General features: G+C 39.0%; 1 long non-coding RNA gene across 1 annotated transcript in view; it reads right to left on the bottom strand.

Annotated features, from left to right (window-relative positions):
• The window catches only part of LOC114012521 (uncharacterized), a 451,341-nt gene extending 426,814 nt beyond the window's left edge, over window positions 1-24,527 (bottom strand). The window contains exon 1 of the long non-coding RNA XR_008749315.1: window positions 24,281-24,527. This is a non-coding gene — a long non-coding RNA (uncharacterized LOC114012521). The remainder of the gene's footprint in view (window positions 1-24,280) is intronic.
• Window positions 24,528-26,849: the final 2,322 nt, after the last annotated feature.

Below are 26,849 nucleotides of genomic sequence, written 5' to 3'. Positions count from 1 at the left end.
ATATTTTTATATTCTTGGTCTATGCCTATTTAGGTAAAACTACTATTTTTCTGAATTTATGCAGTAATAGAGCTGCTAGGAAAACAAAAAACAGAAAAGAGCAATAGCAAAATAATATGGGGATCAAGATTCCAAAGATTAAGAATAAAATTTGAGAGTTATTGTAAATTTTCTTTTAAAATGTTCAGTGTGGAAATTTCATTGAAACATTTATATTAAAAAAAATCCAAACTTAAAATCTGTTGTGATTTTAAATTTTGACTGGCCTAAGCTCTTCTTTCAGACAGACCTCCCCTGAACTGCAGTGTGAATAGGATATACATACTAGAAGAATTTGGCAACCAACAATTTTTTTTTGCCTTTCTTTAAGGAGCAGGTACAGTATACCTCCTCATAATAAGCAGGTTAATTCGCAGATGCAGCCTTAAAAGCAATGCTTTCAAAACCCACTGGGCTTTCTCCCCAGCTCATTACAGAAGATGCTGCAATATTCCCCAGATATTCGTACTACAGCTTGTTTTGAGTATGTAAACTGCTTTGTTTGAAGTCGGTTGAGAGTCCACAAGCACTCTGGGAGATGTGACTTCCTTACAGGAAATACAATATGACTACAGGTCAGAATGGCAAGCGAGTTGGTGACTGTATATGTATGTATGCTTATATAGGAACATACAACTACAAAAATATGCAAGAAGTGAGAGTGTAAGTATTTGGGGCATACTTATTTCTGGCAGGATTAACAGCACACTGAAAAGGAGAAAAGGCTCCTTCCATTGTTACGACTAAAAATTCTCTGTAGCCGGCAGCCCTACAGTACTGGCATGCGAATTAGACATTTGTTGATTTAATACTGTATGTTGTCCTAGTAGACTTGTATACATACAGGAAAAAATTTAGAAATATGTTGTTATCACAGCAAGTAAAATGCTTAAGAAATGAAGTGTTTAGTCAAAAAGAGGTTATTATGGGTCTGCCATTTATAAGGTTAAAAGTCTAGGCAATGCATGTGTTCTGTTTACACACAAAGACATTACTGATTTCTAGCAGTTCATTCATTTGCATAAAAAAATCTCTATCTAAATATGATCTTCAGTTTTAAGCCATATGTACTATGAGCTTGACAGACTAGATGATATGTAAAAGTGTGTGCCTTTCATAAGGCAAAATGCAAAAATATTGAAGATCTACATTGCAGAAAACAGCAGACTTTTAATAATGCATAGGAATATGCATATGGTTAGATTTTACCTGTTCTCAAGGCACTATAGCTACACACTTGAAATATATCTTCTTTCAACAGCTTTGTAGATTTCATATCATAATATCACTTCAGACATTTGTTTGAAGGCAGACAACTCTTTTAGAAACCAAGCCATTTAAATCCCATGCAGTCCCAGGTTTTTGCATCCAATTCCTACTGCAGTGCCTACAAGTTTCCATAATACAGAACAAAATAATGCTGCTCTACAGACACACATGTACATAAAACTTTAAGAAAATGTTCTAACGTAAACAAATAAGGTTAAAGAGAATAGCAATAGAGACACCCTCAAGATTTAATTATTCAAAACAATAGTTTATCATCTGTTCCTACTTCTGACTACATATGTGTGTACTCCAGAGCTAACAGTGGGGACGGCAAAACACAGTTGCTGCAGTTTGCTTTTGGCTTACAGGAGACCTTTGAAGTTTCTATCCTGGAGACAGCACATACATAATCAAGAGGCAGCCAGGTTTGCATCTTCTGCACCCATTGCTGAGGTCTGCTGACTAGCTTATTTAACCTTGTCCCTTTCCCTCCTGTCTTTTATTAATCTGAAGATTCCCAAGCTTCATGTTCTGAAACTTCTTTTCTTTTTCTATCAGTATAGTTGTTTCAGGTCCATCAGCCAGCTGAAGGGGAACAGTTAAAAAAAATCTGGAGTGCTCACTGGCTAGAGCTGTAGAATTATGTTTACAATGCACATACATGAAATCCCTGGGCCCCATTTGACAGCCAGAAACACATGTTAACTTTCTACAAACCAGGTCAAGGCTATGTAGCTAAATAGGGTTTATGGAAATCTATCTACCTAATCCCAGAATAGAAAAGATTTCGTCTTTTACTTACACCATTTATTTATGTTGTGCTCAATGAACATGATGAAATTGTCCTTTTTCTCCTATTGCTGTACATTTAACTTTTAAAAATATTCTACAAATATGCTACAAGACAACAAAATGAGGGGTGACACAGTCAGCCTGTCTTTAAAGTACGCTAATATGGACCCTTGTGACAAGGTCTGTATCAGAGAGAGACATCAGGGCTCTGTCTCTGGGCAAAATAAATATTGCTGGGAACAGCAATGGGCAGGGACTCGCTTTAAATTGGAATGAACAAAGCTGAAACAATGAGGAGCTGAAATAAATGAAAAATTCAAAGTCAGTGGGAAATCCCAGGGTGCACAGCCTTTCTGAAATTAAGCTACTTTTGCAGACATCTGAAAAGTATTAGGGAAACAAATATCCACCGGAACTTGGAAAGATATCTTTTGGTAGCCCAACTATGCCAACAGCAGCTCATTCAAAATAGCTGAAAAAGTGAACTCCACGGGCAAAAATCAAGCAGATGTTTACCTTCAATGAAAGGGAAAGCTGTTGTTTTGATGTATGGAAGAGAATGGCTTACAAGAACAGATGTATTATAGCTGGGGTAAAACCTTAACTAACTCGCTCTCACTCAACATCCCTGTATCTGCAAAGCTTGAGCAACTGGAGAGACTTGAGTTGAATGGGAATATACAAATCTGAGTAGCATCTATATCTTAGTCAAAATGCCAGACTGTCTCAAGCCTCCTAGGAAGAGAAAGAAACTGACACACTGAAGGACCTTCCTATCCATCCCTGCAAGCTTTCTCAAGCAAATCAACAAAACCATTATGGACTTTACTAGTATTGGTATTACCAGTATTTACAGTAGCGATCAGCTACCATAGATAATAACGCTGTCTCCGTGCTGTATCTGTGCCTAAAACTAGAGATGTACAGGTAGGAATGACTAGTGAGAAAAAGACACAAAAGTTTGTTGATGTAGAGCTATTGTAAAGCTTGGACATAAAGGAAAACAATTAAATTCTGAATTTATCCCGAACTCTAGTTTTAACCTGCTATATGTCTGACTTCATAGCCAAATCGTTCTGTGGCCATTCGAAGCCACAAAACAGTCATTAATTTCAAACATATCACCCTGTTCACTTCCGTTTAAGTCCCCTCTACAGACATGCCTGATACGCTTTCAAATATTTAAACACTGGGATTTTTAAACAAATTATTGCATTTCACTGGAAATCAGGCATTGATACTCTGTAATCTCCTTTCATGATTCCCGTCTTAGCTCCTTAATGTTTAAACACTTTCTGTAATTTATTAACTCCAGAAATACTTAGATATAACAAAAAAACCCCCCAACCATCAAAACCAACTTTTAAATGAAAACACATGCCAGTGTATAAGAGCAAGCACACAAGTTCATATTTAGGACTAGATCATATTATAGACTTTGGAATGATTTACAGGTCCGAGTTGCTTGTTGTGTTTGTATAACACACTACATTACATTTATGTGTACCGTTGCCCTCTACAGGATGGAATTTTGGATTTATGTAAGCGTTGTGATTATTTTGCTTTCTAGTAGCAAGGTCACAAAGCAGTACGTATTTAATTCCAAAGGTGGAAGTCTGTAATTTTGTCTCAGAAGGTTCTGGATTCCATATGATATCATATTCTGTGATATCAAAGACCCAACCAAGTATACAGTGTAGGTCACTGTACAAAAATGGATTCAGAATCATTCCTTCAAAGAACAAATATGATTGTAAATACAAATGCAGAAAGCACCTAGCATCTTTAGTCTCCAATAATGTCTTTCGGTATATAATCAGTAGTTTGTACAGGACATATCCAATAAGTGCTTTTGAATATCTACACTATTTTGAAAATATGACAAATGCAACACAATGACAATGCAAAATGTGATAAGCATTTAAAAACCTACAAGTACAGGAAGAAACCTGCAAATACTGATCTGGCATGCTAGGCATATAGTTCTATCTTTTTATTTTGCCATTATTTGCATTCACAAACCTGCAACAGCAGTTCTGGATACAGAAGAAAATGATAGTTAACTTTTACATGACATTACATACACAATAGGCCCACATTTTCACTTAAAATCTGACCACTGGGCACACGTAGAATGATGGGAAAAGTCTATGGCATGAACTGTTGTAGCACAATCAAACCAGCAGGCTGCAACAAGGCTTAACCCTTGGTCAGATTCTACCGTCTGTGCTGTATCACCTTCCTCCAAAGGTCAGACCACACTACTCCTCCCCCTAACCTCCTCTCCTACCATCCTCAGGGCTATTTAACCACTTAGCAGGAACGAGCTCCACCTGCACATCGTCCATGTCCATCAACCCACTGCCTCTGAGGCAAGGCCACAGCTGCATGTTAGCAATGCTAATCAACCCTCTGCCTTCACTCCTCTACAGTACACAAAACCAAAGGTGTGTTTATAAGTACAAACTCACCCTGAATTAGATCTTAGTATATCAAACGAGACGTTTTGGCACCGTTTTTAAAAAAAAACAAAAACAAAAACAAACAAACATAGTTCTCATGGAATTCCAATCTGTACTTTATCTGAAATTTCAGGCTTTGCAAAGTATTTATCTCTGAACTTTAAAGTGCAGAAAAATGAGTTTTAGCAGAAACACTGAGATCATCTCAACTTCTACCATTATCTGAACTATCATGTCTCCAGTTTCATGTAATTTCCAGTTTTCAGATTAAATCAAATTATTTTTATAAAGACAGACCAAAAGACCACTGCTTCAGATTACTTGTTAAGAAGGTTCCCTTCATTTAGAGATTAAACTTCATTGTGTAAACCTCATACATATAGAAATTGAACAGATACACATAGGCTTTCTAAAACTGAATGAGAGATCCCTACCAGGACTTTCACATGTGTCAGTGGTATATGGATCTCTTTTGTTATTAGTAATTTTCCTTTTTGGTAATTACAGAAAAGGAGAAATATCCTTTATGGAAAGAAAAGTTCTTTTAAAAAAACATTTCAGAAAAGCATTGAACAAGACGTTAATAACAAACTGATAGGATAAGCAGAATGGAAGTCTGAAAAATTCTGTATTTCTATTATACAGGCATTGTTTTCATTCTTGGCACCTTATTTTTCATGTACATAAAGAGAATGCAAGCTACAGCAGGGTGAGACAAAGATCAATGCTGAATGTATTACTTGGCATTGGTCAGACTCAGTTTAATAAGAAAAGAATTGATCCATTAAGCTAAACCTAATTCTTGGCTGAATATGGTTGAAATCTCTTCTTTATACTGCTAGCTTCATAAAGACCTATAATATTCAGAAGAAACAACTCGGAGCCGAGTTTAATAAGATTAAATGTATTGCAAATATACTTAACAAGAATCTATCAAGTTGTTAATGATTACTATTAATATCAAACAATTTTTGTATAGAATTTCTTATTAGAGTAGTTGTAAAATATAGTCATGTGAAATGCAATATAAAAAGGGTTTTAGTAATTTGTAACAGCTACAATTGCAGAACCAAAACCTTACCCTATAAGATATAGTAATTTATTTTATCAATACAGTTTCTCATACAAGTGCAATTCAATTTGTAAAGTATTTAAGTGCCAGTCATTAACACTGTATAGCAAAGTGCAGAAGGACAGAATCTACTATATGTGATTGTGTTATTATATGTGAAGAGACTGCAAAATAAATTACCTTTTCTGTCAGCAAGGCTGGAGACCTATTGTTAAAATACAACTTCAGATTTCTATGAACTACTCTACAAAGCACTGTTTCATAGCTAAGATAGCTAAAAGCAGTTCTTGCTACTGTAAGGATGCCTTACACTGTCAAAGGGATATATTGACATTTATTTGCCTCTGCCATTGCTTCCTTGCAGAGCATGTCCGCTTTGAAGACCAGGGGTGCTCTGCATCACCAGAGAGCCACCATCCCAAAGCTGCTGTGAGCTCCCACTCTGCAGCACCGCATTGCCAGGGCAAGGCAGGGAGGAAAATCCCCACCCCCACGAGCAACACTAGCAGTCTGTGCTGGCTGTGTCGTCTTGGGTAGCCTGCATCGATGCTTCTGCATTGTGCCCTCTCCTTGGGCAAACACAGGACCACAGATTAAAATTTTGCCTATTTATTTTTAAACATGCTTTTAAACACGTTTTATAGATGGGATTGTCTCTTTGAACAATATATAAAAGAATGAGAGCAGGAATTAGTGCTTCACTTAGGATTTGAGCAGAAGAGGACATAACTGGAATCAATTCAGCAGTGCTTACAGTCTAGTTACAGTTTTAATTAAGATGACAATGCGACAAAAATACATCCACACAAAAAATCAAAACTCTGAATTCAGTGAAGAGAATTACTGAAACAGTGGGTGAGACTGAATGGAAAACAGCGCTGGAGAAAAAGGGCAGAGAAGGAAATGGAAAGTAGTGAAAGTCAATTATTACATGCCCGAAGGTTATATGTGCTGTCTAGCATCAGAACATTGTGTGTTAAAATATATATATATATTGTGGATGAAGAGGAAAATGCAAGAAAATTAATTTAAGAAAAAGGCGTATTTAAGGGATAAAAATATTGATAGGGAAGACAACTAGAAAGATAATAGCATGAAGTTAAAAGACTGTAACACACTGATAAGGAAAGCAAAGGAGGAAAATGAAAGAAAAAGTTCACATAAGGTAAGGAAATTCTAAATAAAGGTATTTTTTTTATTTTCAAGCACGTAAAGAACATAAGGTCACTGAGAGAAACAGAAGCACACCTATGAAACAGCAAACGGCAGTTTACTAACAGAAAAGAGAGACTGCTTAAAAATGAACTCTCTATTTTATTGTCCATAAAACAAGGTTGGGACCGATGACAGGATCAGACATAAATTTCCTGGGGGAGGAAGAATAAACATCAAAGAAAATCAGTAACATGCCAGAACAGCTCATCAAGAAATTAGAAAGTCTGAAGGTTGACATAACTCCAGGAATAGACAGAATTAATTCAGAGCTCAGAAAGATATGTCAGAAGAGATAGAGGAATCATTAGCAGATATATTTAAGACCTGTTCGGATATATGAGCTGGACTGAAGAGAGGTTAGTGATAACCACTATCTAGAAAAATACAACCCCCTGACTTCACATCTATGTCACACTCTTGAAACATTATTATTTCACGAAACAATGCAATTAAGAGTTTGTAGAGCTGCAAGAGAAATCGCTAGCATGGCTCACCAAAGGGGTATCATGCCTAAAAATGCCCTCAGCACTTTTTTAAGAAGAATGACAAATTATTGATCATAATGGAAGGTACAAGCTTGTATTCCAACTCTTTAGAAAAGCTTCCAGTAGATTAACATGTAGAAGACTAATCTACAAGGTCAGGAAGTACGAAAAGAATCAGGAAGACAAGGTATGTGTGCAAAAGAAAAACTGGTAGGCTAGTCAATGAAAAGAAGCAGGATAAAATTCAGAATTACTGAAGTACACTCAGACAGGGTAAAATCCTTGCAAAGTAGAAGTATAGAGAAATTAATTAAGTGTAGACAAATTTATGCTAATAAAACTAGCAGCAAATACCAAGCAAAGGGGCTCTGTCCTTGAAACGCATAAAGTTCAAGTCTGTCACACTGATGTACTCCATTCATTTCAAATTTCCGGTTTTCACAAGAAAAAGAGGTGAGAAGCAAGCCCTCTGAACATTAGAAGAATTAAGAAAGGGAAACAATTTTTAGAAACCACAGTGCCAATTGTAAATGATGGCAGAAGTAAGCCTCTTGAATTTTCTCCATCACTGTAACATAAAGTAATATAAGAACATAATGGCATACTCGAGGATCTTGGGGACTGGCCCAAATTTTACAGAAATCAGTATTTTTCCCCACCAATATCAATGCACCTTTAGGTCATTGCTTAGGACAATTAGGACTATTGCTTACTTTAGAAAATAACAGTATTTTCAGTAGAGGAAAAAAAAAATCACACCTCTTAAAAGGAAATCAAGATATTAATTGTATGTATTAATATGTATGACTATTACTGTTAGGGTTGTGCTAAAAAGCATGGAACAGAGCCGTCCCACAATTATTTCTCTCTAGCTTTCAACTGCTGGTAAACCCTAAGTGTTCTTTTCCTTCTGTTGTCCTCTGAAAGGACCCCCTTCGTTTGTTTGATTAGTCTTCATTAGCAAGACCTTTGGTATTTCTAGGAATTCTTATGTGAGCACTTTGTTACTGGAATCAGAATATTCTACATAAACCAGGGCCATTGATTTATTGGCATAATTTTTTAGTAATATTATTCATCCCACCCCACTAAGAAACATCACCAACCACTGAAATCAGCTGCAGTATTGCCACTGATCTAAGCAGAAGCTGGATCAGCTTCAATGGCCAAGTTATCAGGGAGAGTTTTTCATTGATCTGCCTGCAATGACTCAGAGATCTCCGCAAGAAGTTAAAGCTAATATAGAATCTGGAAATAGATTTAAAAAGGAAAAGAAAAAAAAAAAAAAGGAGCTTTCTAATGAGCATTTCCAAGAATTTTCTCTCTCATTAGTCTGTTAATTTACTCAGCTTTGGCATCTGCATCTGTAATTCCTCTCCAGACTTTTAAAATCTTGATTACTCTAGATAGCAGCACATCATCTGCAAATTCAGTTCAAAGTCCACCTAATTTTAAAACACAAGAATATTTAATAACACCAGTCCTGATCCAGCACAACTGATTACACCATTGGTACAGGCATCAACTTTAACAATTTAGTCACAATTCTTGGATATATTCCAGTAGATTAGAGAATGGATTAGATTTTTCTTTTGAATAATACATATTAATGTATACAAATCACAAGCTAATTGCAACAGAATAGTCTTTAAAGCTAGGCCCATTTCTTAACTTCCAATTTTCCAGTATAGTAGCTGGTTTTAAAAGGAAGTTATATTAAATGATTATGAACATATTATTTACAAGCAGTGGAATGGTGTAGTGGTAGTACAGAAATGGGAAACTGATAGTTAAAATTAAAACATATGAACAAAAGAAAAGGGAAAATGATTTCTTAACTTTACCAGCCATAGAAGACAGTCCCTTTTACAGAGCAGACTGGCATGTAACATCTTCAGAAAAAAACAGGGTGAGTGAAAAAACACTTACATGCTTGATCTAGATATAGTTACTGCCAAGCTAGAAAATAATCTCTTCAAGTAAAAATTAATTAGCTAATTCCAAGCCTTATATAAATTCTATTATATCAATGAGATTATGTGTTTTCTCATTTACTTCCATTTTGGTTTTTCTACCACCTATTTTATACGTGCCTACCTAATCAGACACAGCTGCCATTGGCCTCAAGGCAGGATGTCAGTCAATGCTATTAGAAGTATTACTTTGAAGTAGAACAGAGTTCATACCTGTTTGGTTGACAAAGCTTAGGTAAAGTGGTTTGCCATAAACTGCTTTAGTAAAGCAAAAATTATATATGCACAATTAAAAAATACTAAAAGATGTGAAGCATGTGATATTCAAAAGTTCTCAGCCTAATTCTGTTGTTAATAGAATTCCTGTTGACTTCAAGAGATCCAGAGCTAGGCCGGCGCTAAGCACATCTTAAAAATCACTTCATACAGAATGAACTCTGATCAATTAAGGTTTATTTTTTAAAGACTTAACAGCTTGTGAAGGGAGCACGTTGACACCTCTGTGTTTGTATACACAGCAGCATCTCCTCATGAACCACTGTAGCACAAGCTTATTTATGAAAATAAGCTGTATCTCATAACTGTCCTTTAAAAGTGAGAAGACATTTCTCCATGTCCATTCAATCAGGTGAGAAAGGTACAAAAATTAATATGAAAAGTGGTGTGTTTTATGATGAACACCTTTCAAGCAGACTGATCACATAAGACATGGCATGGCCAGCCGACAGCCAAAGCTTTTAATCATAACTGAGACAGAATAAAATGAAACTATATCACGAGTTTCTGGAAAAGTGTTTGCATCCAATGCCTAATTCTCAGAGTGAGATAGTTTCTTAAAAGCTTACAGAGAAAAAAACAAACCACAGCAAAAAAAAAAACCAAGCAGAGACCTCTGATGATAGTATCTATGATTTTTGTCATCCCTATGATGTTTCACTTACTGCAGTTTTAAGGGACTGATTTAGTCCTGGTAGGTAGAAAAAAAAGAGGAGTGCCTGAAAACCAGCATTTATCACACAACTTGATTCACGAAGTCCCTTTGTGTTTTCAAATGAAGCTGTTAAACCATCTCATAAAAAGTTACTGGAAAGTGTCATCATGGCAGAACATGTGTGTGCAGTGTATGTGAGGCGTAGGTGGTGGATAGGTGAAATTGTTAGTTAAAAAGATCAAATGACTGAAAGAGGAAAAAGAGAAATTATGGTACAGCTAATAATACGCCTGTCATGCAGTGAATGCTCATGCATTTACTCTATTTAAAATCTGTTACATGTTATTGTCTATTTTGCTTTTTAATTTTCAGCATGGTCTCCTTCACTGGTATTCATGTTGAACTCAGGAGTTCCTTGTTTCAAATTGTAGTGGAAACCTCATTTTGAACAATTTAGTCAGGCAATGAAGGAAAGCTGGAGGTAGTCAGGCAGCAGAAGTTTCTGCTATACCTTAGCATGCTGTCCTGATTATAGTGCTATTATAGTTTGCTGTTCATAGAAATCAAGGAATTTATGAGTCATTAAAAGGTGCAGGTGATAGGGAAGTCATTATAATAGCATTCAGAAATATTACAGGAACTATCACAAAAGCTAGTGTTAACACCACTGACTGAATATAAATGCAGTTGTGAAATTATGTGGTGCTGAGGATGTAGATAAGCCAAATTTTCAACCAGTCTCAAACCAGTCACTAGTCATTTGCACATTTTTTATATATGGCTGCTTTTGTACAAAACTATTTTGGGTGTATAGAAAATGTACCAACATTCATTAGAAGTACATTGTGATTGTGTAAAGACCTTGGGCTTGAGCTTGTGAAAACATGGGCTTGTGATTATTAATAGGACTTATACCAAACCCACTAGCCCTTAATTATATTAGTGACCAATTACTTACATGTGCTGCTCATCGCTGAGAACAAGCTTACTTATTTTAATTTACAGTCATTTAACAAGGCTTCCATAGAACAAAAACTAAAGGATTTCTCTTTGTGTGTGTGAACATCAAGTATTCAGAAGATGGGACATAAAAAATCTTGGAAAATAATTATCTTGTTTATCTGAAGACCTGATTTCTAAAAGTTTGACTTTCTGAATTTCAAACATATATCCTGAACAACAGGAAGAACTAGTACTGAACATGTACTTCTACCACCACCAAAGGCATCTCTATTTTTTTATTGATATTATTATTTTAGGTGCATAGCCATAAAACTATCAACACCAAACCCAGACCTATTTAAGCATTATGCTTTCAGAAAGTTATTCAGCTGCATTTTAAAATTACACATCTTTTGAACAAAAGCGGTAGAAATTGAACAAGATTCAAGAGAAGGGATGACATTTATTACATGTAAATAAGAATTGCTTGCATCCACAAATTTGCTGACTTTTATTCCCCCTGGTCTTTCTTACACATATTTTAATTGACTGCTTACATTTCTTGAGGATTCAACAGCGCAGATCCAGAGCTATTCTGCTCAGTGGCTATGGAAAGTTCTTAGCTACGGTCATTTTGCCTCATACGACATTCCTCCTGCTCCTCATATTAGCTCTCACATTAGTCCTCTGCTTGCTATTTTTCCAACATCCTTTAAAACAAAGAGTCATGACTCCATGCAAGTGAAAAACAGATGAACCCGTTAACTACAGCCCAATTCCCCTTTATACTCTTTGAACTAGAGAGGCCTGACAGTTCACTGAAGGGGTGCGGCAGGTCAGGTTTGAAGTCCATTAATACAGCTGTGAGGGCTTGCTTGCACACCTTTCCACACTGCCTCTCACTCTAGTTAGAGCTACAGTAAAACTTCCTTTGCTTTGATGAACACTGCAATTCATCAAATTCAGCTCTCATAATACATTTAAGACAGAAGGAAAATAACTATCTTTACCAATCTGCACCATTTTTTCTTGACTAATGCATGGGAAAAAATAGGTACAATTCCTTAACTCTGCGCTGGCTCTATTACCTTCCTCCCAGGGGCACCTTGGGAAAGTCTTTTAGTTCCTCCAAGAACCATCATCTAGGTCTTCTTGACCAATTGTGCTGCAGAATGTGACTCCCTCTTCCAGAGGCCCATCCCATTTCAATATTGTATCACAGATTCTTAAATTTAAAAGAGACTGAGAAAAAAAAAAAAAAAAAACCAAAACCATGTAAAGATGGACATTCCTCTGTTGCGGCAGTCCTCAGCTGTACCTGGCATCATCAAATGCAAAACATTGGCCTACATGGAAAAGATACACTGCTTGCATAAAGATCTTAAAGAACAGCAAGCAGACATGGTTGTGGGAAAAAGATGGCATGGGGAAGAAGGTGTTCTCTACCTGTGAGGACTCATTTAGTTCCTGACAAATCCCCAGTTATAGTAAGCTGTAGGTTTACTCTTCATCCTAATGGCTGGGATAGAGGAATTTATACATACAGGTTTTCACAATGTTTTGTCTCAGAAATATTTATCATTATAAGAGGCAACAGATGACATTTCATACTACAGTTAACTTACTATAGTTAACACTGCAGGTAAGAAATCTGTCTTTGTCCTCAAGTTCCATTATAATAAAAAAAGCAATAAAAGAAAACTAACAATTGCATATAAAGTAAATAACTATTTCTGACAAATATATATTTGTCATCATAGCTGCCAAGTGATGTAATCACTTGCTTTTCTATCACAAGTGAGGACCACCACAAACCACTAATAGTAACAGTTTATTTTTATATAGTACAACACATTTTAATCTGAAAGCTTTCTGCAGAATATGGGCAAGATGGTGAGGGACCACAGCCAAAACCTGTCCTACAGCTACAGCAACCTACAAAAGATAGTCAGGAACCCAGTGCAAAAAACTGCCAAGGTTTGAGATTTCAGTCTGCCTGGGTAACCTGCTCCAGCATTTGACTAGCCCCCCCTGTGATAAATTCTTCCTAATACCTAATCAGGATTTCCCCTTTCAGCTCACGTCTATTGCCTCTTCCCCTTCCCCTGTGCACCTCTGAGAAGTCTGGCTCTGTCTCCTCAAAAAGATACATACTCTCACATTGCATACATGGAAACAGCAATAAAGTCTCACTTTAGCCTCAAATCTGATTTTTCAAGAATATTCCAAAATACCATGTGAAGAGAAACTACTCCGTACTACATTCATCTCTCTCTGAAGGACAAAGTGTTGTGTCAATCCAACTGGGATTTTACCTTTTCCTAGAAATATTTCTGATAAAATTACTCATTTATTATTGATGAATTTAAATTACTTCTGACAATTAACAAAACTACAAGTGCAAAGTACTGCTTATAGACAAATACAACGTCCTGAAATCTGCCCGCCTTCTTCACGTAATAACCCCTGTGCTGACTCCTCAGTTGGATTTTTCATAACAAAATAAGCTGGTTTGTGCCCAAAATCCATATGATAATAAAGCTTTCCCTTTATATAGCTTATATTGGGCAACACATCTTATTTATTTATGTAAATTTATATTGTGAACTTCCAGATGCGTTCAGCCTCAGGTCAGAATTATTGGAGAACTGCCACAGCTACATGAACACAAAATTATTTAGCAATAATATGTAACAGAACTTCTGGCAGATAACATGCTTGCCTGGCAAGGCCAGATGCCATACAAACAAAAAAGGGTGGGAGAAGTGAAGACTCTCAACATTCACCTGGTGAAAAGCTGAAGATCCACAAAACCTTCAAAGACTCTGAGTAACTCGCTGGATTAGGATGCACACGTAAAACATGACAACTCCTGTAGGTTAACTCAAGCGTAAAGCTTGGAAGTGTTGCAAAACCAGCAAATGTTTATGTGTATATTTTTTTAATGGAAAACAGAGTAGGAAAATGACACAGAAACTGACCTTCACAGTTTCACAGGGATAGCACTTACATGAAGAGGATCAGTTATTCTCATTGTGATGAGTGTGACAGGGCTGTCCAACAAGACAGAGATGTCTCCTGGTTTTTACTTCTCAAATGCCAGGATTTGTTGTGGAGAATGCAAAATTGAAGACGCTTTTAAATTTAAACCACTTAAATATGGTTCCTATGTAAATGAAATTATTGCTCTCACATTTGGTTCTCTAATCCCTTATATCCCTTGTTTCATTTGCTGGTTTCAAAACCAGTCAGGTAATGCTGTTTATCTGTCGTACGCAGGTAAAAAGCACCATGCAAGAGATGAGACTTAGGCTCCTGCTATTTAATCATTTCTTCTACTGGCTTTGTGCTTTTAACAAAGGACTGATATTGACTTTCCCTTTGGCCTTTGAAGCTCCAGGTCACTTAACCAAATATCCAAATGTGTACACGGGTGTCAGTAATAACATCTTGAAGATCCATAGAAAAATACAGTGGAAGTATATCTTGTTGAGGCTTTTCTTTCCCTGTGCAAGCCAGTTTCTACTTATTTCACTTCATAACACATCTTCTTTATTCCTGAACAGAACTTTACCAAATTTGATGCTGCACTGTTCATTGCCAAGGAAAGGCAAAACCTACAGCCCTTTACCTGATACTTTCAGTGAAAATATGTGACCAGCCTATATAGCGCGACTGAACACCTCGACCTCCAACAGTTGTTAAAACATGCTTGCATATTTCATTACATTTAAGACATGTCTATAAATAGGGCTCCCAACAGTTCAAATTCTCTTAACTCAAATGTTTTAATGAAACTAACAGTAAGGATCAAAGGTTTCTCTCATACTCTGTTTCGTTACTAAATGCATAAGGTCCGGCTGAGCTAAATGTCACATTCTGACTTGCTTGATTTAGCCTTGCTATTTAGTAGTAATTATGGACAGAAGGCTCATTTAGGTGTATTGATCCAGTCTCTAACATGAGGAATAAATTCAGCAGCTGAGCTATGGAAAACACTGGATGAATTCTCAATTCATGAATCTCTAAAAAGAACAAAGAAGCAGCAACACATTTGCCATAGCACCGATTCTTACACATGTATGTCTGTAGTTAAACATGCTAAAAAATCTTTCCCTCAGGGAGAATCCACATCGCAAACAACAAAAAACCTGTGGCCCGCCAATAAGCCATGTATATGGAAGTTCCAATTCTGTCTTCATGGAAGACAGTATCCCAATTCAGGAAAGCATTTAATCATGTTTCGGTCCATCAGAATTCATGAGAGTTCTTAAGTATGTCCTTATTTTTAAAAGATGCTTAAGTGCCATTGATTTCAAGTACATGTTTAAGTGCTGTCCTCAATATAAATGATTTCTGAAACTGGGATTGATGGGAGTTTTATCACTGATTTTAATAAGAGCAGAACAGGAACTAAAGAATTTTAAGAATCCCAAATGCTTATGCCAATTGAATGTTTACATGACAATAAGGAAAGTAAAAGCATATAATGTTGCATATTTGTATTTCAGCTACCTAAGTAAAGAAATTCTGAAATTAATGAAACATCCTAAGCTCCTAATGCTAACAAAAGACATTTATCACTGAAGGGATAAGAACTTCTCTAGCTCTGTATCACCCTAAATTTTTACCTTTATGCATATTTTCTTATCTTAGAGATTTGTGGTGTTTATTACAACTAACAATACAATTTTCTGGTTAAATATACTTATTTTTAAAGTTAAAAAAAATCCATAATATAATTCTATGAGAGTTACCATAATAGACTGTAACAGCTGCTATGGTCTATTGTGTAAATAAGTAATTACAGAATTTACAGACTATCATGTAAATATGTAATTATGGACTTTTTAAAATGTGCATTATTTCCTCGATAGTCTATCGTTTAAATATGTAATTATGGACTTTAAAACATGTATTATTTACTCAGACTAAAACAGCTCCTTGGGACAGAGCTGTTCTGGCCTATTGGGTAAACATGTAATTACGGGAATTTTAAAAATATGTATTATTTATTTGCTAGTGCTGCTGTCAATACATCATGACAGCCATTTTTAAATGGATACCATATAGTCAATATTTTGTCAAGTTTTCATCCGTCACTTAAAGTACCTCTCTGCATGGTTGCAGTGCCATACAGTGAAGCCTTTGCCCTGCTAGGTATCTTACCACAGGGTCACCAAAAGAAAAAAATCAGAGGACTCCACAGATAGTTACATTAATTGGCCTTTTCCACAAAGATTCATAAATGCAGTCACAAGAAAACTCATCTGTCATTTCTTTCACAATTTTAATACAGTAGAGTATATTTCACTGTGGTTAAGGGTTGGTATCTGATAGAATATTCCTTGGAGATTTTTCAGTAAAGCAGTGAACTTAGTGTAATGCAATCAGTGGGAGGTTTGTTTCCTAATGGCCTCAGAGCTCTGAAACCAAGGATCATGTCTACATTAGCAGATAACGCAGGGAAACGAGAGATGATCTGTAAAGCAAATGGTGCTAAGGACCCAAGGTCCATATTTACATACTTTTCAGATAGTTTGTTACAGGCTAGTTCTGGTCTGGCCCCATGGAAAGAATCCTCCCAGGCAGCTGGAGCACACTACATGGGCTCCTAGATAACTACCTTTGGGTGTAGTTCAATCCAAAAGGAATCCAAGTTTTGTTCTGGGACACCACTCCATAAAATGAGAATCAAAGTGCTAGAAGTGTGCCTGATCCCTTTCAGACATTCTTGATCTGAACTAAAATTCTGAGGTAGAGACACAGAATAACTTGGTCATGCTACTTACATCCTTATTTCCGTACATCTTAAGCAGGAGACAGGTTGGAGCAGACAGTTCTGTAATTTATGAAGTGTGGCATTTTTGCAATGTACAAAACTATGAATTCCAAAGATGCTTCTGATGACAAGAGAATATTCTTCAAAGTGGTTGAAAAAAAATTATTAAGGGGGTTTCACTCATCCAAGATGGAACTTCAAAGACGTTACTATTCTGAAAAAAGGGTAATTACCATTGCCATGAAATATTTATGTTTTTAAATTACCCATAGGCCCCAATCAGAGACAAATGCTAGGTGCTCTGCAAACATTTATGAATATCCCAACCTCAAAGACTTCACAATTCAAGAAATATTATCAAATATAGAATGCTTTTTAGAAGCAAAATGAATGTGTTCTTAGGCCAAAATGCACTGAGGCTATGATCTGCTGTGTCTGCATCTGTATATCAGTAATTCTAACATTTAGACATGATTTTCCTAAGAGACCACAGCAAAAAGCAGGACCAGAGTAACTTATTGTTGTAAACGTATAGGACAGTTACGTAGTATGGGACTGTGTTACACTTCAAACAATCCTATTCTTACATTGGAAATAGGAGTGGTATTGTCATTTACCTAAAATTACCTCCTCAACTAGAAAAGAAGAGAGAAGAAAGATAAAACTCATAAAAGAAAAAATATTTTACAGATAAGGTATATTGCCCCCTTTAGATAGATAGATACATACATACACACATACATAATTCATTTTTACTAATGCTACTTTCTCCACGGTCTACAAGCCTCATGTAATAATAAAGCCCTAAGAACTGAACCTAAATAGAAAACACTACTTTGGGATTTTTAAACAAGAGTACGGACAAACCCAAAATAATTTCCATCCTAATGAGAGATGGTAGGGCATCAGCTGGAGTCAGACTGTGTCCGGCTGTCAGTGCAACCCTTCAGGATGCATATGGACAAACCAGACAGAGTCTGAATTTGACTCTAAGCAACAGGGATTGCTTAGTCCTGAGAGGAGATGACTGGCAGGGACACAGAAATGTTCTTCGAATGCATGAAAAGGCAGAGAGAAGTGAACAGACCTCCTCTTTATTTCCAGTTTAGATAAGACAAATGGTAATGGAATTCAACATGGCAAGGGAGATTTAGGTCAACGGGCTGCCCAGGAAGAGTACTATTTCTTTGTTGTAGGTTTTTAAGGATAGAGTGAAAAAACTTTCACCAATAACAGCACAGCTATCCTGCCTTTGAGAAAGGGAGATGGCCTCTTGAGATCCTTTCCTGTCTTGTTTCTATAGGGCTTTAGGCTCCAGAACTAACCACAAGCCAACAACTGTAGACTCAGTTTTATCCCTAAAAAGCCAATGAAACCCACTGAAATCTTAAACAGCAAAGAACTCAAAAATATGCTGAATAATATGCATCTGTGATACAGGCGAAATAAGGACAGCGTACCTATTTCAAGACCGTATTTCATTTTAGTTCCCCTGCACAAGGAAGTACAATAATACTATCTGTGCAATGATAACCTTTAAGAAAACTTCACACTGATGAGTCATTAGCTGTGCATAAATAATGCTTTTATTATATGCAACATTAGTATGGCAAATTATTTGTCAGCCCTCTGCTGCACCAACAGGCTCTGCAACCTCTTCTGGTCTGGCTGCCCGTACTCAAGGCCAACTCTGACAAGGGGCCAGCTGCAGCAAGTTGTTCTAAACTTGAGAAAAGAATGTGTGAGAAGACACTTTCTTACCTCCATACATGACATGTATGTTATTGTCAACTTTAACAAGGTCACACTGTTTATTTTTGAAAGGCAGCAAAAAACTTTTTCATCCAAACCTATTGTTCATTTAGCAAGAGAAAAAACCCGGCAAGAAAAAGTATAGGAAGTAGGAACTACCACCTAAACAAGCGACAAATGTAGGTGCTGTGAAAATAAGAAGCAACACTCCACATCTGGAAACCAGGAGCTTTGAAATCTCCAGCCTTTAAGAGGATTTTCAGCTCTCTGTGATGAGTTCCACTGATGATTATAGATTTTCTCTAATAACAATCCTGCCTTTCTAAAAGTAGTTGGAAATTTTTGTTCTCTGCGCTATACTTCTTCATCACCCGTGTAAAGCAGCTAAGTTTTAGGAACTTGTAGGAAGAGCTGGATGCTACTCGCTGCAGGCTTGCAACTGAACGATGGGATTTTCTTCCAGAACCTGAGAATCTGCTATACTCCTTGCTCTTTTGAGCTGTTTATTCTGGAGCTCAGCCTGCATTTGCAAGGTCATGCCGGATACTACTCGTCACACTATGTTGCTTATGCGTGAAATCCTCATTTTGTGCAAAGCTCACAAATATATATTCATGTCATAGTATCTTAATGTCCAGGGATAGTTTCAGCATGCCGAAGTGAGGGTGGCTGCCACAAATGCTCTGTGTTATTGTCACAAAATAAGGCAAAGCGGAAAGTTGTCAGTTTGAGACTGGAAATCTTATGGGAAGATTAACATAGCTGCACTTCTGGAGCTAGGTGGCTGGTAAAATAAGATCTTGCCTTCTGTGTCTGCAATTAGTTATGTGTGAAGTAGACATGCCAAAATTGGAAGCAGTGTCCATTTTGTAACAGTAATTATTATTGTGAAGCCATTTTCAAGGTAGGATTATGGGCACTAAACCGCTGGGACTGACTGTGCTGCCCATGCGTTAAATCTTCATTTTGTGCAGACTTAATGAAAAAGATAGTTTCTTGTAATATGTTCTGTTTTGCCAGTTGCTCCTGCACAGCAATATAGGGATGCTTTCTTTGTACTTAATACATGCAGTGATAAATTTTCCACATGCTCTTTCTGTAAATGTTCCACCACAAAACATTCTGTTAAACTGGAATTAAGGTTGTAAATATGCATTAATAAGTTAGAGTAAATTCTTTATTAATTGACTGCCCATACAACCTCACTGACATCGATGGAGAAAAAGCTACCGAAGAACATTATGAGCTGGATTCTCATCCCAGAAATGCTACTCTTATCTCCACATACAGGGGGCATGACAGAATCAAATCCTGTGCCAAAGTTTGTAAGAAACACATGCTGGAATATCAGAAACACAAGATTCAACTCACACCTTACAAACTTAAAGGACAGAATTGCAAAAGCATTTCTCACTGGCCTAACTCTGCTCTCCTTGGAGTAAATGGCCTTCTTTACTACTGACATTAATGATGGTAGAGCTAAGCCAGTAATCAGCACTTTTGGAAATCCTATCCTTTGTGATTTGAATTAAACAAAGTGATTTAGGTTTCTTTTGTTCCCTCAGCTAACCCCTTTGTAAAGCCTCCTTAGCCTTTCCCCTACAGTTACATCACAGGATGAACTACACATCACAGTGATCCCAAATTTACTTTATGTTGCAGCCACATAAAATACATCCTACTGGCAAAAACTCTCCTAACTCCTTGAGGAATCAACATCATTATTATTTTTCCTCTTAGCTTTGACAGATCTGTCCATTCTTGTGGGTGAAATTAAAATATTTTTTTCTTCAGTTTCATAAGATCATATTTTTTTATTAACATCTTAGGAGAGAGAACAGTATCAGAGAGTAAGCAAATCAGACAATAATTAACAGAAAATTAAATAACAGTAATTAATAAAGATACCTTCCAACTAGTCTCTGAATGATAATACAAAAATTCACAATGGTGTTGTGAAGCTTAGTTTATTCCTACCTGTAATTTACTTTGATGTCTTAGCATAAAAGGTCCTTAGAATTGAAAAATATAATTATTAGCATAAAAATGAGGTATGTTCTATTTATTTTGTGTATTAATTTAGCAGAATATATTATTACACAACTTTATACTGTAAGCACAAGGTCACACAGGATATGACTTGTCACACTGTGTTGCCTATGCATGAAATCCTCATTTTGTGCAGAGCTCCAAAATATATATTCATGTCAGAATATCTTACTGTCCAGCGGCAGCCTGCGAGTTTCATTCTATTACATACTGGGGAAACAGATTCAGCGTCATTTGAGAGGTCTCTTCTTCTCTCAATACCTGAATGAACTGTCATTAATCAAAAAACTACAAACACTCACCAAAAGGGAACTGGCCCCATTAATGCTTTCTTCCATCTGAGAGACAGAATTATATGCATTCTGCTAGCATTTTGTTATCATTTCTGTGTGACTATCCCAGTCAAACAGCCAAGATATGACTTTGATTTTATAAAAATTAGTTAACAGAAAACAGAACGTAACTTTACTAAATACAGTAAACAAAAGAAATTTTTTTCCAGGGATGGAGTTTCACCGACACCACCAGTGTTGCATTAACTTCACAGACTTCCAAGACAACCCTGGAGATAACATGACCTTCTCCAAACTTCCAATCAGCCTAGCAAGCATACATTAAAAGTTCAAGCTTTGCTTACCCTGAACATGCCAATGTTCAGAGTTTGAGAAGCATGAGCTCCAGTTACCTGCCTACCCAGCAACTCCACATTGTTCTGCCCAGCTTTAAACATTTTTCTCCTCAAAACACATCCACAGTAAAGAACCAGAAACAACAAAAAACTTTGAATATTAAGTCTCAGGGAAGCCTTTTTTTTTTTTTTTTTTTTTTTTTAACAAGACATAAAATTGAGGTTATTGTATAAGCAGTTTCAAGTGGGACAGCTTGCTCAACAAAATCCTTAAATCTAAGAAAATGTCAGTTTGCATTAAGGAAAGAAATATATACCTTGGTCTTCAATAACACAGCAGAAAGCAGTAATGGTTTAGAGATCAGAGCAGATAACCAGTGTAGCCTCCAGACCAGAACAGCAGGTTTGACATGATATTCAAGTAAATAGCCAGAACAGAACAGCAATTAACAGTTAACAGGCCACTTAATTTAAGAGCTTTCCTTGAGAAAACAGCCTCAGACCTTCAGAGACTCTAGGAACTGACAGTTCAAGCAGGAAGTGGCAAAAAAATCGAAGCGTAGGGGGAATTTCCTCAACAGGCCTTTTATCCACAGAATGTACAAACCAAGAAATGCCCAGACTAACTGTAGATGTAGAGGAATGTAGCTGCAGAGAGGAGGGAATAAAGAGAGGAAAGGCAACGATATTTTGAGCAATGACCTTCTGAGCAATAAAAACATTAATTTTCTTTGCTGATGTCTTCAGAGCCAAAATTCTGCAGGGTTTAGCACTTACTGCTGACCTGTGCTTTGAAACTTTGTCATGCAACTTGCCACCACAACACCTGGTAACGCAGGACAGCCTGCCAAGGGTTTGTAGACAGACACGGATCTTGTGCAACACCTATCACTTGTAGACCACTCTGACACTCACTTAGCATGCTGCGTGCTTCCACAGACCCAGCAAAGAGACAATCAAGCTGGAGAGTCAAACCCACAGTCCTTGTACAAGCACACCCAGCAGTGGCACCGGTACACACCTCCACATTTCTGTTTTCCTCATTGTCTCAGCCCACCACCATGTTGATATGAACAGAGTCTTCTCAACATCACCACAAACAATTGTAAAACCCTCCGCCTCGTGAAGGGGCATGGACGAGCATGAAAAGTGGATGTCTCAAACTCCCAGTGTCCCAACACCCGTTTTCATTTACAGCGCCTCATACCTCTGCTATATCAAGAATTTTTCTTTCATTCGTGAATTTGACCTCCACAAACTCTTTTAAGTCAAGCAGTTGAAAGAGAAAGAAGGAAAGATGTATCTTTTCTACCTCTCTCAATCTCATACAGCTCACTGCACTCTGAATTTGGGACACGTGGGCGCACAGCCCTGGGTCAGAAAAAGCCTGGAACCCACCAACTGTCTTGCCCAGCCCCTACATCCTACTATCACTTTGGTGATCCTTCTGCTCCAAAGCTCTACCTTGACAAAATAGCCTGCAAAACCCTGGAAGTAATACATGCATGTTCCCACCTCCCAGACACTCTGGAACAGGGATAAGTGCGGTGCAGCAGGACACGCAGCCCATGTGTCCCTATCACAAAACCAAGGGGAGGCCACTGCCTGTTTGTCAGATCCAGGAGGGTGGAGGAGCCAAATGAGTTTTGCAGCTTTCTAGCACTGAGATGTGTCTGGAGCCAGGGCACTTTTTGATGGACACATGGGAGCAACACTTGCAGGCTGCTTGAAAGTGTCATTCCCACATTTCACAGCAGTGGTCTATGGGGTGCCCAGTGTCAGATCAGCAGTCAGGGGGCTGCTTGTTGGCAGGGGGAGGTACCCAGGCACCTTTCTGGCTCTTTCATATGGCCCACTGAGGGGTGGGGGACATGGTTCTGAGGAACACCAAGCACAGCTAAACCCCTTACTTAGTTGAGGGAGGTTAGGAGCAAAATGGTTTGAGGTGCGAAGTGTTTAGGGGAGTATGTTTTGGTGCCGGGAAGATTGGTGGTGATGATATTTGGGGGTGAAGCTGTTTGGAAGCAAGGACATTTGGGAGTGAGGGAGACCGGAACAAACGCATTAGGCACCAGTATGTTTGGGAGCAAGGGCTTTTGGAGGCAAAGACCTTTGAAGGTGAGAGTGTTTGAGGCTGTGGCCACCTGTAAGCGAAAGCATTTAAGGGGATGCGCATTTACAGGGAAAAAGGATTTTGGGGTGAGGGCATTTATGTTCCTGAGCATTTCGGTGTGAGGGTGTTTTGGGGAGAGGGTCGCAGCGCTGTTGCCAGCGCCTGACCACCTCCTCTGGTCCCCACGCTCGCTCTGCGATGAGGCTCTCGACACCAGGAGCAGACGCAGCATCCAGCACCCCCCCTCCCAACCCTCTCCCCCCCTTCTCCCCCGATGCCCACTTGGGGGCCTCCCGCTCCCCAGGAGCGGAACCTCGCGAACGGGCAGGGGCAGCAACAGAGTCTCCCACGGGCGGCCCGAGCACATCCCCCCGCCACCGCCAGGCCGGGCAGCTCCGTGCGCCCGTAGGGGCCCCGCGGCGGCGGGCGGGCGGGCGGGCGGGGGGCGCGGCGGGGCCGGCCGCGGGGGCGGAGCCGCCAGTGAGCGCCGGGCGCCGTGACCCCGGGGCGGGGAGGCGGCATCGCGGCCGCGGGCACGGGGACAGGCTGACCCTGCCCGGCGCAGCGGCGGGGGCGCGGCGAGCTCGGGGGCAGCGCGGCGGCGTGCGCACCCCGTGTCCATCTTCCCCCCGCGACACACACACACAGAGACACACACAGAGACACACACACACACGGCACGGCACCGGGCGGGGGGAGCCGGCTCGGCCCCCGCCCCACCGCCCGCCCGGGGAGGGCTGGGGCGCGGGTCCGGTCGCCGCAAGCTCCGCACTTACCCGGGCCGCGGCGAGGTGTCGGCGGGCGGGCTCCGGCAAGCCGCTACTGCGGGGGGCCGGGGGGGGCCGGTTGGGTTTGGGGGGGGTTCCGTAATCCAACAGTCTTTGGGCTGCCAAATGTAAACACTCCGCCATGATTTCTTTGTTTAGATAATTGAACCTGCCTCCCTCTCCCTCGCCGGCTCTCGCTCGCTTTTATTTATTTATTTCCCCCCCCTCCCGTCATCATCATCATCATCATTATGGCTTGTGGGGGGTGTTTTTTGTTTTTGGTTTGTTTTTTTTTTAAAGGGTTATTTAGTAGCTGCATTTAACAACTGCCGGTTTTACAAATATTTATGTGTGTGTATATATGTTTATGCACAGATATATACGGGGGGTGGGGGGGGGGCGCGGGGGGGGGGGGCGGGCGATGGGAGGCATTAAGGAGAGGCGGCTGCTCCTGCTGATTTGGGGCTTGCGGTTTTCCCTGCGTGCTGCAGCCGAGGCAGCCGGGGCCGGCGACGCGGAGGGGGCCTGCCTGGCCGCGGCACCGCGCTCGCCCGGCGCTCTCCTGGAAAAGGCAGCTTTTCCAAACGCATCACCCGCTCCAGCGGGAAGGTAGCAGCGTGCTGAGGGGGGAGACAGATGGAAACTTCCAGACTTAAGTTTCTTCACTGCATTTCCTGAAAAATTCACGCTCGACAAGAAAGCGTGCATGTTATTATTGTCCATTGTTATTCTGCGGGAATTCCCTGACAGGAGATACAGTTAGATTTTTGTTACAGGAAATGTACAGGAAGTGTTAGCATGGCTAAAAAATGTTTCACCTGCATTCCTACTCCGGCAGCAAGTTTCTCCATTTGGAAATACCACTATATTTCCTTTGTCACTACTACCTGAAAAAGGCTTCAATGCACTTCATCAGTGTCCCAGTGTCCATAAATCTCTTTTCATAGCCCTGATGCCATCCGATCACTGCTTGCCAGCACTCCCGTAGAAGTGCCCCGGGAGGATGCAGGAGGCTGAGCTGTGGTGCTGAGCCTGTCAGCCACCCGGGAAGGACCTGGTGCCCCACATCTCCCACAAGGTATTCAAGGAGTTCTAGGCACCATGTCACTCAGGAATTGTGTCAAAGACTAGAAATTCTCCCTGGCCTGTATTTTGTTACACTTGTATTAAGGAAGAGCATTGCCTCCCACTTTCTGCTAACTGCTTACTTAACCATCCTTCATTTCTAGGAGTTCTTCAAATCCTACAACACATACAGTATTTCAAGAGTTATATTTGCTGTTGATGTGTAGAAAAAGCAATAACACAAAGACAATTTAAAAAATCATTATACAGAAAAACAAGGTGATTTCCATACACTGTTACATTACACAGTGAGGATAAAATGCTCAGCGAAAGCATGCCAATCATCAAAAAGGTTCCCAGTATGTTTTCTCCCTGAGACTTCTAGTACAATAATGATCACCATTCCTATAGCCAAGTGCTTCTGCTTTGAGAATAAACCAACGACTTGTGCATTATTGTACCTTAAAACTACTGTATCTGCCTTTGGCAGAGGTCCTCATTCTCCAAAGGGATCACCAGTTTGGGCCCCCAAACCTCCACTAAGTCCCATTAATCCATTATAAAGCCATTATTAGTTTTTTGGATAAGTGAGCAAAGAGGAAAAATAACAAAAAAGGAGTATACATATATATTATACTGGCACGGAATCGTTTCATCATTAAGAATACAGGGTTGCATTACAAGTTACCATTTCAGAATTTATGTATTTGCACTTTTATTTGCAAACTATTTTTACAATAAAATACTGGGAAGTTGATTGGGTCATGGCCATGAGTCACTCAGGGCAGGCAAATTTTTATGCAAGCCTTGGGATTGCTCTGAATAGCTTGGAAACTCTCAGGCCACCCCTTACAGTCTGACATGACTTCTGTATTTCATATACCAAAACAAACACCTTCCCGTAGTTTTTCACAGTGACCCCAGCCCTGCTGTCCTACTTTTTTCTTGTTCTTTTCAACAAAAGTTTGAGAATATTTCCTAGTTTCTGCTTACTCCTCTTCCCTCTTAAAGGTTGTGCTGTTTGCTTATGATTCTATTTTTATTTCTCTGCCAGGATTTCATTGAAATCTCCCTTTTGTGGAATTTATACTTGTGGCCATTTAAATTCATTTCAGGCTAGAACTTGGTATAAAAGTTCGCAGCATCTCAGCCAGATTTGAATTACTATATTTAATCTATACTCAGCTCTTAGGCTTTTTTTTTTTTTTTTTTTTTAAGAGAATGAAGATAGAAATAATTTTGTTGTGGTTCCAAATGGTGGCAATCATGCTGTACTGATTTCAGATCTTGTCTTCATTCCCCTAGCTTTTCAAAGGGACATGCCAGAGCATTTGAGACATGACTTTAGAAAGGTGTTGCTTTACAATCCTTTAAAAATGAATTATTTCAGCATAAACTTTGTGAAAATTAGGCATTGTGGATGCACAAGGGTATTTTTATTGCATTCTTAGATACGGCTCACTGAACAGTGAAACCAATTTTCATGTGATCTTAAAGAGGGCAAAAGTCTTTG

The sequence above is a fragment of the Falco peregrinus genome, chromosome 11, assembly GCF_023634155.1.
Source record: "Falco peregrinus isolate bFalPer1 chromosome 11, bFalPer1.pri, whole genome shotgun sequence".
NCBI lineage: Eukaryota > Metazoa > Chordata > Aves > Falconiformes > Falconidae > Falco > Falco peregrinus.
The sequence above is the reverse complement of the archived record's forward strand: the minus strand, read 5'-3'. Positions and strand labels throughout refer to the sequence as shown.